Genomic DNA, 15,071 nt, shown 5'->3' with positions numbered 1-15,071 from the left:
GTATGTATTTGTGTGCTGTCTTCGGATTCCTCTCCACAAAGTATAGGATTCATTTTATTATATCTAGGGTCTTTTCTCCCCCTGGTTTCCAATGCTCTGTGTTGGTGTGGGTGCGGGTCCCAGACTTGCAAAGATGTGTTGCCTCCCCTCTTGCAAAACTCTGCAAATGTTTTTGATTCTCTTTCGAGTCCCAGGCACTCTCTTTTGGGTGTGAGTCCCAAACTCGTAAGGTGGCGTTACTCCCTCTTGGTTTACTCTCCTGCCAAGTGAGCAACTGGTTTTGGTTTTGTTTTGGGTCCCACACCTTCTCTTTTGTGTGCAAGTCCCAGACTTGCAAGGTGGTATTACTGTCTCTTGGTTTACTCTGCTGCCGAGTGAGTAATTGGGTTTGATTCTGTTTTTTGGTACCAGACCCTCTTTTAAGCTTCACTGGACCTCTAACAATGTCTGGTAAACCCACATAACTGTTCTCTCGGTTCCATGTTCATTCATCAGATGTTGTTTTTTGATGTTTTTTTGCCAATTCCCCCACCCCAAAAAAACCCATCAAAAAATGTATTCTTTATTTGGCGGTGTTGCCCCTAAACCCCCGCCCCTTACATACCCTTATCCACCCACCATATAATTTTCGATGGGATTTCTGAGAAGAAGAAATCAGCAAAAAACCCATAATAAAACAATCGTTGATGAATGAATGTTGTACTGTTCTCTCCTCCTGGAACAGTATCAGCATTTCCCCAGTCACTGTGTTGCCTGCTGAGGCTCAGCAAGCTTTGTCTTTTGTTTTTGGGTCCCAGACCCTCTTATAAGCCTCCCCAGATCTCTAACACCGCATGGTAAACCTGTGTAACCTATTCTCTCCTTCTCAAACAGTACCAGCATTTCCCCAGTCACTGTGTTGTTTGCTGAGGCTCCAACAGCTTTTTGGAGAGGAGCAGGTTCTACAGTGCTCCGGGCGGCATTGGAGACGAGCGGGTTCTACAGTGCTCCGGGCGCAGCACGTCCTGCACTGTAAGTGGTTCACTGGGCGTTCGGGTAGCCTCGAGGTAAGTACTGGCACCAACGCCCTTGGTCCTTCATGCTTGGACCTTCCTCGGCCTTTCCCCTCCCTCACTGCGTGGCTTCCTGGGTGGCTTCCCATTGCTCGCTTGGTGCAGGCAACCCATTCTGCCTTCTGGGAGGTGTGTTCTCTCGGTAGCGACTAGTTCCCATCCGAGAAAAGGACCATAGCAACGGCCCGCCCCGTCGTTGTCACGTGACCTCTGATGTCATCCGTGTGCTTTCCGGAGGAGAGAAGCGGTTCCGGAGCACGTTCAGTAAGTGGGCTGGGGCTGAGAGGGAATTTTGAACGCTCTGGCTGCCGCCAGTGCAAGTGCAACCGGACCCTGCCAGCCTTTTGCTTGCAGCGTTTGGGGTTGGCATTTCAACACCGGGAACATTTCTAGGAGGCCCTGGAGCGTCCTGAGCGGCAAGGCTCTGGCTGCCAGGCTGCAGGAACAGCAGCAACTCGTGTGCTTTTGGCTGTAAATACAATTGGAATTTTCTTCCGGATACCGTGAACGTTCCTGCAAGACACCCGATTTAGACGGGGGAGCAGGAAATTACATTTACTTTAAGAAATCATGCTCAGCTATTCAACATGAAAGGTATGGAGGTCTAAGAAAAGGAATAGGGAGACAGTGTATGCTTGTGTTTAACTGATCAACGGGGGTTAATAGAGTGATTTAATGTTTTATGAGGGTATGATTATTAGGATGCGTGGTTTTGGAGGGTTGGCTGGGGCTATCTGCGTGTGATTCGGGATGGCACACAGGCATCTGTTGCAAGGGGGAAGGGGCATCTTGCTATTTGGAAGAAGGATCAGGCATTATGGTATTGGACTACAGGGAGGGATTGGGCATCTTGCTGGGGTCTGAATGGTTGGATAGGGGCATGCTGGTGTAGGTCTGGTGGGATGGGGCACTTTTGTGTGGCTATGGAGAAAGGGGGCACATTGGTGTGGGTATGGAGGGATGGATAGGACATAGTGGTGTGGGTCTGGGTGAGGGATAGGGACAGTGGTATGGGTTGGGGTACATTGGTGTGGGTCTGGGGAGGGATGGAGGACATGGGTGTGTTTCTGGAGGGAGAGATGGGGCACAGTGGGTCTGGAGGGTGGCATGGGTCATCTAAGTGTGGGTTGGGAAGTGGGACGTGGAATTTTGGTGTGGCTCTGGAGGGAGGTGGTGGGGGCACATTGGTATGGCTCTGGAGGGAGGTGGTTGGGCACATTGGTGTGGATCTTGGTGGAGGGATGGTGCACATGGGTGTGTTTCCGGAGGGAGAGATGGGGCACAGTGGGTCTGGTGGGTAGCATGGGTCATCTAGGTGTGGGTTAGGAAGTTGGACGGGGCATCTTGGTGTGGCTCTGGAGGGAGGTGGTGGGGCACATTGGTGTGGCTCTGGGGGGAGGTGGATGGGGCACATGGGCGTGTTTCTGGAGGGAGAAATGGGGCACAGTTGGGTTGGAGGGTGGCATGGGTCATCTAGGTGTGGGTTAGGAAGTTGGACAGGGAATCTTGGTGTGGCTCTGGAGGGAGGTGGTTGGGGCACATTGGTGTGGCTCTGGAGGGAGGTGGTGGGGGCACATTTGTGTGGATCTGGATGGAGGGATGGTGCACATGGGTGTGTTTCTGGAGGGAGAGATGGGGCACAGTGTGTCTGGAGGGTGGCATGGGTCATCTAGGTGTGGGTTGGGAAGTGGGAAGGGGCATTTTGGTGTGGCTCTGGAGGGAGGTGGTGGGGGCACATTGGTGTGGCTCTGGAGGGAGGTGGTCGGGCACATTGGTGTGGATCTTGGCAGAGGGATGGTGCACATGGGTGTGTTTCTGGAGGGAGAGATGGGGCACAGTGGGTCTGGTGGGTAGCATGGGTCATCTAGGTGTGGGTTAGGAAGTTGGACGGGGCATCTTGGTGTGGCTCTGGAGGGAGGTGGTGGGGCACATTGGTGTGGCTCTGGAGGGAGGGGGATGGGGCACATGGGCGTGTCTCTGGAGGGAGAGATGGGGCACAGTGGGTCTGGAGGGTGGCATGGGTCATCTAGGTGTGGGTTGGGAAGTGGAACGGGGCATTTTGGTGTGGCTCTGGAGGGAGGTGGGGGGCGCACATCGGCGTGGCTCTGGAGGGAGGTGGTGGGGCACATTGGTGTGGATCTTGGCAGAGGGATGGTGCACATGGGTGTGTTTCTGGAGGGAGAGATGGGGGAACAATGTGTCTGGAGGGTGGCATGGGTCATCTAGGTGTGGGTTAGGAAGTTGGACGGGGCATCTTGGTGTGGCTCTGGAGGGAGGTGGTGGGGGCACAAGGGTGTGTTTCTGGAGGGAGAGATGGGGCACAGCGGGTCTGGAGGGTGGCATGGGTCATCTAGGTGTGGGTTGCGAAGTTGGATGGGGCATCTTGGTGTGGCTCTGGGGGGAGGTGGTGGGGGCACATTGGTGTGGATCTGGGCGGAGGGATGGTGCACATGCGTGTGTTTCTGGAGGGAGAGATGGGGCATAGTGGGTCTGGAGGGTGACATGGGTCATCTAGGTGTGGGTTGGGAAGTGGTACGGGCATCTTGGTGTGGCTCTGGAGGGAGGTGGTGGGAGCCCATTGGTGTGGCTCTGGAGGGAGGTGGTGGGGGCCCATTGGTGTGGCTCTGGAGGGAGGTGGTGGGGCACATTAGTGTGTTTCTGGAGGGAGGTGGTGGGGCACATTGGTGTGGCTCTGGAGGGAGGTGGATGGGGCACATTGGCATTTTTCTGGAGGGAGAGATGGGGCACAGTGGGTCTGGAGGGTGGCATGGGTCATGTAGGTGTGGGTTGGGAAGTTGGACGGGGCATCTTGGTGTGGCTCTGGAGGGAGGTGGTGGGGGCACATTGGTGTGGATCTGGGTGGAGGGATGGTGCACATGGGTGTGTTTCTGGAGGGAGAGATGGGGCACAGTGTGTCTGGAGGGAGGCATGGGTCATCTAGGTGTGGGTTGGGAAGTGGGACAGGGCATTTTGGTGTGGCTCTGGAGGGAGTTGGTGGGGCACATTGGTGTGGATCTTGGCGGAGGGATGGTGCACATGGGTGTGTTTCTGGAGGGAGAGATGGGGCACAGTGGGTCTGGTGGGTAGCATGGGTCATCTAGGTGTGGGTTAGGAAGTTGGACGGGGCATCTTGGTGTGGCTCTGGGGGGAGGTGATGGGGCACATTGGTGTGGCTCTGAAGGGAGGTGGATGGGGCACATGGGCGTGTTTCTGGAGGGAGAGATGGGGCACAGTGGGTCTGGAGGGTAGCATAGGTCATCTAGGTGTGGGTTGGGAAGTTGGGTGGGCATCTTGGTGTGGCTCTGGAGGGAGGTGGTGGGGGTACATTGGTGTGGATTTGGGTGGAGGGATGGTGCACATGGGTGTGTTTCGGAGGGAGAGATGGGGCACAGTGGTTCTGGCTGGAGGGTGGCATGGGTCATCTAGGTGTGGGTTGGGAAGTTGGACTGGGCATCTTGGTGTGGCTCTGTAGGGAGGTGTTGGGGTCACATTGGCGTGGGTTTGATGTGAGGGATGGGGACATTGGTCTGGGGAGGGATGACCGCATATTGGTGTGGGTCTGGAAGGAGGGGACGGGGCACATTGGTGTGGGTCTGGGCGGATGGGGGCATACTAGGATGGGTGGTTTTAGAGGGGGTTGGCTGGGGCTATCTGCATGTGATTCAGGATCGGCACATGGGCATATGATGCAAGGGGAAGGGGCATCTTGCTATGTGGAGGGAGGATGGGGCATCTTGGTATTGGTCTAGAGGGAGGGATGGGGCCTCTTGGTGTGGTTCTGAGAGGAAGGGATGGTGCACATGGGTGTGGGTCTGTAGGGAGGGATGGGGACATTGCTGTGGGTATGAAGGGAGGCATAGGACACATTGGTGTGCATGTGGAGGGAGGGATGGGGCACATTGGTGTGGGTCTGGAGGGAAGGATTGGGGCTCATTGGTCAGAGGACGGATAGGGGCATCTTTCTGTGTGGAGGGAGCATGGGCCATCATGGTATGGGTCCTGAGGAAGGGATTCGGCATCGTGGAGTCTGGATCGGAGGGGGCATTGTTGATCTGGAATGGAGGGACAGGGAATATAATGGGGGCATGTCAGGGAATGGTGAAGCATGTGGGTCAGGGCTGGAGCGCTCTGGTGGGAAGGAAGGGGGCATCTGGGTGTGAATGGAGGGATATGGGGTATGTTTGTCTGGAGAGAAGGATGTTGGTTTATTGGAGTGGTGGGAGCATGTGTGTGTTGAAGGGATGGGGTAATCGGGTGTGGGTATAGAGAGAGGGCGAATGGCGCCATCTGAGTGTGGAGGTAGAGATGAAGCATATTGGTGTGGCTCTGAGGGGTGGAGCATCTTGGTGTAGGTATGGATGGACGGATGTTGGTGTCTTTGTGTGGGTTCGGATGGAGGGATGGTGGCATGTAGGTCAGGAGGGAGGTGGCATTTGAATCTGGAACGTGTTTGGAAGGAGAAATGGGGCGTTTGAGTGTGAATGGTTTCTGCTTGTGGGTGGGGGCATAAAGGATCATTAACAGCGGAGCAGCGGGAGGGAGAGCCGTGGGCCCGACCTCGGTTGCATCCCAGACGTGCACACCCACAGCCCGGGCACCTCTCGCAGAGCGGTCCAGTGCGCGTGGTCAACCAGCCCCCTCTCCTCACTGAGCCCGCATATGCGCTGGCCTGGGGCGCACACTCCTCTCTCTGACCTGCCAGCGGCTGGGCATTGGTGGGCACACCCCGGTCACCACGGAAGCCCCGAGTGGGGGCAGCCGGGAGCCAAGGGAAACCTGACTGCTCTCGAGGGGTGCCTCCCCAGGCAGACAGGCGCCCGGCACGCCAGGCATGAGCCCTGAGCCATGGTGCAGCTGGCTCACTTGACGGTGGGCGCCAAGGTTCCAGCCGCCCACATCTGTGTGTGAGCAATGGCCAGGCCCGCTGGCACAGTGGGTGACCTTCCCTCTTGCCCAGGTTCCTGGAGCTGGGCCCTATGCAGCCGGGCTGGGGTTTGAAGACTCTAGTGGTCCCACCCGACCCCTGTCTGTGCTGTCTCTGGCCTGCCTCGTTGTCCATCTCCCAGCCCCCCTCCCAAAAGGGAAGGGGTCGGGGAAGGATGAGTGGATCGGGCCGTGTGGGCAGGTGGCGGAGCGGCCTACCTCCATTCCCCTGGGAAGCGCTGTGCTGCTGCAGCTGGCGGTCAGGCTGAGCACCTGGATTATTATTATTATTATTTATTTTTTTAAAACCACAATGGTTTCGGCCGAGCTAGACAGGGAGCTGGGCTGTCCTGCCAGCAGTTTTGCTGTGTCCACGGGGCTGAGGGAGATAGACCGCCACCGGGCCCTTATCCGGCAACTGTCCTGGCCCCTCTTGGGGATTGCTAGAGTGGCCACGGGAGATGGGGCTCCCGATCTGACTGTGGTGGACTGCCCTCAATACGCCCCAACCACGTCATGCTGCTGGACGGGGAGGCCCACAAAGGGCGCCAGGGGTCTGAGGTGATGTCGGTTAACCACCCGACCTGTCTAGAAACACTGACTAAGAGTATAACGCCTGCCCGAGTTAGAGGGATGAATGAAACCCTGTGATGTAATGATGTTGAGAGCCGGTGCCTGGCGATTGCAGTGGCATCCTGTCGCGGTGGGCCCTCCACCGTCCCGTCTCGCCCGCTCTGTCAGAGAGATGATGCATGAGCGTGTGTGATAGGACCCGAAAGATGGTGAACTCGGCCTGGTGGAGGTCCGTAGCGGTCCTGATGTGTAAATCGGTCATCCGACCTGGGTATAGGGGCAAAAGACTAATCGAATGATATAGTAGCTGGTTCTCTCCGAAGTTTCACTCAGGATAGCTGGCGCACGGAAACCCCAGTTTTATCTAGCAAAACGAATGCTTAGAGGTCTTGGGGCCAAAATTATCTCAACCTGCTATCAAACTTTAAATGGGTACGAAGCCCGGCTTGCTGGCGTGGAGCCGGGTATTGTAGGAAAGTGCTCAGTGGGCAACTTTTGGTAAGCAGAACAGGCGCTGCGGGATGAACCGCACCCGGGGTTAAGGAGCATGATGCAGATGCTCATGAGTCCCCAGAAACGGTGTTGGTTGATATAGACAGCAGGATGATGGCCATGGTAGTCAGAATCCGCTAAGGAGTGTGTAACAACTCACCTGTCGAATCAACTAGCACTGAAAATGGATGGCCCTGGAGCATCAGGCCCATACCAGGCCGGCGTTGAGAGCCGCGGGGGCTAAGTCAGGCGAGTAGGAGGGCTGCTGCAGTACGCACAGAAGCCCGGGGCGAGGGCCCGCGTGGAGCCGCCGCAGGTGCAGATCTTGGTTGTATTAGCAAATATTAAAACAAGAACTTTGAAGGATGAAGTGGAGAAGGGTTCCATTTGAAAAAAAGTTGAACATGGGTCAGTCAGTCCTAAGAGATGGGCGAGCGCCATTTGGAAGGGATGGGCTAAGGCCTCCATTGCCCTCAGCCGATCGACAGGAAGTCGGGTTCAGATCCCCGAACCCAGAATGGCAGGGACGGGCACCCTTGTGGCGTCCAGTGTGGTAATGCAAATGATCCCAGAGAAGCCGTTTTTTTTAAAACAATTTTTATTTTATATAACACACCAAACATTAAGATTACAATTCTTGGGACTTCCATCATCAGATTCAGCGTCAGAGTGTTACAATCAGCATTGTCCAGTCCCATTCCCTCCCTCCCCCCTAATCTGAGCCAATATGTCCATGTCATCATCCTGTGATTTTTCAGGCGGGTTTATCGTCGTCTCTTTATCCGTTTCATCATCACTCTGATCAAACTGTGGGGGCCACTCATGGTAGCCACCAGCTGCCTCCATTTAATTAGGGGTCCTACCTCCTCCTCCCCTCCCCTACAAAACGTGTCCCACCAAACAGCCGTTTCTGCCTCTGCCCATTTTAAGAGGTCAGCCCACCACAACTTTATCCTCGGCCTCTGGGCTGCCTTCCAGCACATTGCTATCCTTCGTTTGGCCAGGACATATGCTAGATCTTTCATTTTGCTTATGTGCCTTAAGTTACGTGGCCTAGGGAATCCCCCCAGCATGCATGCCCAGGCCGACTCCACCTCCAGTGTAATACCGGTTCCTGCGAAGCGTGTCTTCACTTCTTGCCAAAACCGCCCCACCTCAGGGCAGGCCCAAAACATGTGGAGTAGCCCAGCCTCCTCCACCCCACACCTAGGGCATTTCTGAGTCGTATGACCACCAAACCTAGCGATCTTACTGGGGGTGAGATATGCTCTATGTGTGACATATAGTTGGATCTGCTGGAGCCTTGCGTTCCGGGACACTTTTTTATGATATCTTTGGGCTCTTTTCCAGAGCCCATCCGACATAGGCTCTCCCACCTCATCCTCCCAAAGTTGTCTCAGTTGGGTCAAGTCCTTCCCCACCTTGGACCCCAACAGCTCGTATATGCGGGAAATCTCATGCCCACCCTCTGAAATATCATATATAGCCTCCATGGTGGCATCCGGTTGTCCGGTGAGCACCTCTATTGGCCACTTCGCTCGTACTCTCTTGACAATTCTGGTGTAAGTTATGTACTGCCCTTTATGCACCCCAGTATTTTCGATCAGGTTCGGGAACTCTAATGCCTCCCCTTCCAGCCATATGTCTCCCAGGGTGGCCAGGCCCACTGGTTCCCAGTACTTGCAGACCCCTTGTATCAGCTGGGGATCCTCTCCGCATAGTGCTGCAAGCGGCACCTGCATAGAGTACGGAACCGGGTGTCCCACAATCTGCCACGTTCTGTGCCATATCTCCCATCCCAGTACCAGCAGCCCGACATCCCCCAGACCCTCGACTTGGACAGCCACACCACTTCTTTGAGGAAGAAGGGGAGCGGTTCCCTGCACAGCAGCCTGGTTTCTGCCGTCTCCTCGTCAGACAGCCATCTTGTTACATACTGCAGCTGCCCTGCCAGATAGTATAGCTCAAAATTTGGAAGGTTGATACCTCCCCTATCACACGAGTTCTGTAGTTTCCAGAGGGCCACCCTGTTCCTGGAGTTGCCCCAGATGAAGCCCCTACACAGGCTATGGAGGCTAGAGAAAAAGCGCCTCGGGATCCCATGCGGGATGTTAACAAAGAAATGCAACAGTCTGGGCAAAACTACCATTTTTAGCAGAGCAGCCCTCCCCACCATAGCCAGGGGTAACCTGGACCAGAATCCCATGCTGTTCTTAATTCCTTCTACTGCTTTAACCGTGTTGCGTGCATGTTCTTCTTCTGCCGTATGGTATATGTCAATTCCGAGATATCGGAACAACTTTGTGTGCCAGGGTATCGGCAACACTGGCAGACTCCCGGGCAAGACAAGCTTGTATCTCCCCAGAGGGAACACGCTAGACCTTTTGGGGTTAACCGCTATGCCAGAGAAAACGGCAAATTGCTCCATCATGTCTAGAATATATTTCATGTTCTCTTCTGGGTAGCGTAAATATAATAGTATGTCGTCCGCATATAAAGAAACCAGGTGCATGCCACCCGCAGTGCGAATACCTATCTCCTCGTATTGCTGTCTCAAGCAGGTGGCCAATGGCTCCAGTGCCAATATGTATAACATGGGCGACCACGGGCAGCCCTGTCTAGTGCCTCTGCTTAGTTGCCATTTGTCCAAAACGATAGCACCCGTTTTGACCCTGGCGATCGGGGAGCTGTATAACATTGTCACCCACCTGAGGTACCCCGGTCCCATTCCATAGCCCTCTAAGGTCGCGATCAACCAGGGCCATCTCACTCGTCGAAGGCCTTGACCGCATCTAGTGAAACTATTGCCAGTTCACCTGGGTCATTTTTTGTCTGGTCAAGGATGTGATGCAGTCTTCTGAGATTATCAGTTATGTTCCTGCCCGGGACATAGCCCGTTTGGTCGGCGTGTATCAGTTTACCAATGACAGCCTTAAGCCTATTTGCCAGTACAGCAGTGAGGATTTTACTATCCTGATTGAGCATCAATAAGGGCCTGTACGACCCACAATCAGTGCTAGGCTTGCCCGGCTTCAGAAGCGGGATAATCACCGCCTCTCGCAGGGTCTCTGGTAGCCTGCCTTGCTCATACGACTCGTTAAGCATGGCCAGCAGCGGGGGAAGCAACTTTTGTTTATAGGTTTTATAAAATTCACTTGGAAGCCCATCGGACCCGGGGGCCTTACAGGTGGGCAAGTAGCGAACCACTAGTTCAAGTTTTTCCATCGAAATAGGGGCATCTAGGTCTGCGCGTTCTGCCTCATCTAAGGTGGGTAGGCCCATGTCCTCCAATGTTACCCGAATTTCGTGGTCTCTAGGGCCACCTGGGTCCCCATAAAGATGTTTATAGAATCTCAGGAACTCCTCATTCATCCCCTCCTGGGTATTCTGAGTGCACCCTCCCTTGCCTTTAATTTCCCTGATCACCGTTCGCGGCGTCTCACTCTTGTATAGCCGGGCCAGCAACCTGCCCGGCTTATGTCCCCCTGCGTGCTGTCTCTCCACGTATTTCTTATAGCTTAGTTTACATAACCTGTCCTAGCAGTCCCCACTGGCCTGTTGTAATTGCCTTATCCTGTCTCTGTCCTCATCAGCGGTGCCTTCCGTACGCATCCTGCCCTCCAACTCCTCCTCAATTCCCTTCAACTCCTGCTCTATGCCCCCCTGGAGTCCCCTAGACTTCGAAATGGCAACCCCCCCGCAAAACCACCTTAAACGCCTCTCAAACAGTTCCCATAGAGCTTACACTACCAGTATTTATCTCGAAGTACTCAGTGATCGCCTCTCTTAAATCCTCCCTGAATCCCGGGTCCTGCAGAGCCTCGGCTCTGAGTTTCCAAGTGGGAATCCGTGCCCTGGGAGGTTGATGCCGCCACTCCAGGACCAGGGGGGAGTGGTCCGAAAGCACCCTAGCTTTGTATTCCGCACCTTCCATCTCTCCCGCCAACTCCGTGGAGGCGAACACATAGTCTAATCTTGTATGAAGGGCGTGTGGTGCCGTATAGTGCGAGTATTGTCTATCCACTGGATGCAACTGCCTCCAGACATCCACTAGGTCCAAGTCCCTCAGAGGGCCTGTAGCACCTTTGCTGCTGGGGTTGATTTGTCTATCTTACAATCCGATCTGTCAATATTAGGGTTAAGTACACAGTTAAAATCACCTCCCCAAATAATCCCACCACCCAGCAGAGGGCCGACTCTACCGTACAGGGTCCTAAAGTAAGCCGCTGTGTCCTGGTTAGGGGCATATAAATTTACAATACACACTTCTCTGTTTTCCAATATACCCTTCACAACAATCAATCTGCCATCTGGGTCACCCTTGACCTGAAGTGGCTGAAATGGCACCTGCGGCGCCACCCAGATGATAACTCCTCTAGCGTAGGCCGAGTATGTGGATCCCACCAGGCACTCCCTCCACTTCTTCTTAACCACCTCCAAATTCTCCCTAGTGAGGTGGGTCTCTTGCAATAATGCTATGTCGGTCCTCATCCTTTTCAGATACATCATCACCTTGATACGTTTCAGATAGCTGTTGAGGCCCCTGACATTCCAGGTAACCACTCTAAGGCACCCTGGTGCCATCACCATGATATCCCGCACTCCTTCCCCGCCTCTTATTCCGCCTGTTAAGGGTCACATTTTGGCTCAATACCCTTTCCCTTCCATCAAACTTCCCTCCAACCCCCTTCCCAACTCCCCATTCCCCAACTTCAAACCACTGCACACCCACCTCCCCCCCCTTCGTCTACCCCAAACCCAACAAGTGCCCAGCTCCATCCCTGGATCTCAGGCCCCCCGCGTGCGGTTCTGCCCTAAAAGGCCCCGGCCCAGGACCCAGCAGGGTGTCACCGAACTACCAGTGACCTAACTAAACTATTCGCTATGGGGTTGTGAGGTCATGTTCCGTATAGCTCCTCTATCTATATCAAGGTTTCCAGTGCCACCGTATCATATTTATAATTGTAGCTCTGAACACACTCCTCTGCCGGTATATGCAATGCTATATTCAAGTCCCATTGTCATGAGCTGCAGCACCTAGGGCGCTTTACCGACGCATGTTACTTATCTCCACCTTCTCCTCCCTGGATGTCCGGTTCCTGGGGACAGCTCTGCGCCTCTAACCAGCCCATGGCGTCCTCTGGGGTGTCAAAAAACAAGGTTCTGCTCTTGTAGAAAACCTTCAGTTTAGCTGGATAAAGCAGCATGTACCTATGGCCCGCATCCCGCAATCTTCCTTTCACGGACCCAAAGTTCATGCGGCTGCGCTGTACTTGCAAGGTATAATTTCGGGTATGCCGTTATGTTCCCAGCACCTCTTTGTATCATGCCGCCCTTCTGAAAGTGTTCAAGGATATTTTCCTGGTAGTTTAGGATCTTCGCTATCACCGGCCTGGGGGTGTTCCCCGGAGGTGGCTTCCTCATCAGGGCCCTGTGTGCCCTCTCTACAGCGAACCCCTAGGACAGGGCTCCCCCGGTTATCTCCTGTAATAGCATAGACTCAATGTATTCCGTGGGGTTAGTTCCCTCAGCTCCTTCCGCCAATGCGAATATTGTTCCTTCGGGCGCGTCCCTCCGCCTCTTCCGCCCTGCTCTCCAGATTGCCCACACGTTGTACCAAGGCGTGAAGTTCAGATTTATGGGGAGCACAGGCTGCTGTGTTCGGGGCCACCTCTTTTTCCAGGTCCTCCGTGCGCTCAGCCAACAATCGTACGTCTTGCCGGAGAAGATTTATGTCCTCCTGCACCGCTCCAACTTTGAGCTAAGTGCAGCTTTCAATTCACTGATTGCCAGGCCGAGTTTGGTCTCCAAGGCCACTTTCAGGTCAGCAATTACTGCAAGTACCTCCTGGTTGCCCATAATGTCTGGGCCCCCAGCGGGGGTCTTGTCTTTCTTCCTGGCCCCTTCAGCACCTGGTGGTGTTTTGGCAAAATCGTCCAGTGTGGGCTGCTTGCCTTTCTGTCTGATGGGTTTGTAAAGTGAGTCGGCCCCAAAACGTGCTGTCCTCTTTTAGAACGTGCTAAGTTGCCCAAAATGTCTAGGCCAGGCCTGATCGTTTCAGGGGTGTCCTCCAGCGACCTCCCCTATTTCTAGAATGGACTGTGTCCTCCCACGTACCCATGTGGGTTAATCCCTCCTTCACAGGACTAAGGACCCTGCCCCAGTCGATCTGGCTCCCCGGGCTTTCTGCCTGGCGCTGGTGTGGCTCTCCGGGCTTCGGTGGCCACTCTTGCCGGTCCCCACTTTCATGGGGCAACCCCGTACACCTTCATCTGCAGTTACCTCTTGCGGCCACCTCGGGCACGTTGTGTGCGTCTCTTTGTTCCCACTTCAGGCGGCTGCAAGTCTCTGTGTTTCTGTCTATGCCTGTCTGTGCCCCTCGGGTGGCTGGATCAGCATTCGTAAATCAATCATAGGCATGTCTTGTGCTTCGTTGTGCTATTGTGTTTACTAGCCTCCACAGGATGGTTTAGTGGAGTTTGTTGCAGGCTGGATTGCAGATGTGTGCCTGCGCCTCTTCGTCTCACGGTGCGGCACTGGGTTTATTGTGTCATGGGCATTTCAGTTTATCATCAGCTGTCTGTGAGCAGCTACGGTGCTCTTTTCTCTCCTTCCGTCACCTCGTTAAAGGAGACGGACGCTGCCAGCGTCGCCTCCCTCTGAGCGATCCACTTGGTGCACAGCGTACCGGGCAGCTCCCCGCGTCTATATACATGCGCGCATTGGTGCAATTTTGAATGCGCTATCCAAGCTCCGCATCGCAGCCCATTCAAAGAATTGCTTGGCAACGTGATAGTTAGTTCAATATAAGTCAGTAGTGCTCTGGTCGCCACCGGTTCATTCTAGTTACTGGTTCCACATTCCACCATGCAATAGTTCCATGTTTGCAGGGTCAGCGCTGTGCATGACCCTGCCCTGTGCTACAATTGCAAGATCAACTCCCTTGTCCCCGGTGGATGCGTGAACTTATACACGTTGCAAAGGGTAATATGATTAAGCTGACATCTGTTTTGCTAGGAGCTGCTATCACATCTAATCAGGGTCCCCCTGTGTGCCTCCGTCAGGTCTCAGGCAACCCTTAGGCTGTGCTCGGCTTTATTATCAGTGAAACTTGATTGCATCCGTTTCAAAGTCTTCCTGTGTGGCACTCCATATACTTAGCTGGCCCTGTACCTCCGTCCGGATGGCCGCAACACGGAGCCTGCAGCCGTGGGCACCATGCGCAACCCGAAAGGCTGCCCCGTCATAGGCCTGTCTAATGGCCAAGTCTCCACTGCGGCTGCAAGCGAACCCGCCCATAATGCTTGGACGGCTCACACGCCATCACTTCGCTACAGCTGCTTGTGGGCACGCCGGTGCCTCGTATGTGTTGCGCATACACTGCCGAGTATTGCAGTGTATATTGTACTGTCACTTATTCGTGGGTGAGCAGCCTCGTAGTCTATCACGCATACACGCGGACTGCTTGGGGTTCCAGTCCCGTTTCGTCGCACACCGGGCATGTGCTTTTCAATCACGGCACTGTTCGTTTGCCGTTTTACTCTGATGTCGGGCTTCTCCCCCGGGTCCCGCGCAGAGGCCACAGAGGGTCTTCACAGCTCCGCTCTACTCACGGCCCCTTCTGGCAGACCCGATCTGAGCGCAGCTCGCTCTCCTACAACAGGCTGCTCACGAGTCAGTTGTCCTCCACATCTCTTGGTTGTTGGCGGATCACCATTTTGGATTCCTCACAAGCGCACCGTCACAAAATTCTTCTGGCTCATTTCGCTCGCATCACAGCGCTGATCCTCACCATCTCCAGCTCTGGTTGGGCAGTGTTAGTTCATGAACTCGGGCAAACGATGTATTCAGACCCGGATGGTTTCAATGTGTCACATTTTCTCTGATCATTTCAGGATCATCAGGAGCCTCCTTGGAAACACGTCCTCCTACATGGCTCTGTAGCCACGCCCCCAGCCGCACAGAGTTCTTTTCCTTTCTTTGTGAAGGGCAGGGCACCCTGGAATGGGTTTGCCCCGAGCAAGGGGCCCG

The sequence above is a fragment of the Ambystoma mexicanum genome, chromosome 10 (genome assembly GCF_040938575.1).
Source record: "Ambystoma mexicanum isolate Mex_15411 chromosome 10, UKY_AmexF1_1, whole genome shotgun sequence".
In the NCBI taxonomy this organism is placed as follows: domain Eukaryota; kingdom Metazoa; phylum Chordata; class Amphibia; order Caudata; family Ambystomatidae; genus Ambystoma; species Ambystoma mexicanum.
The sequence above is the reverse complement of the archived record's forward strand: the minus strand, read 5'-3'. Positions refer to the sequence as shown.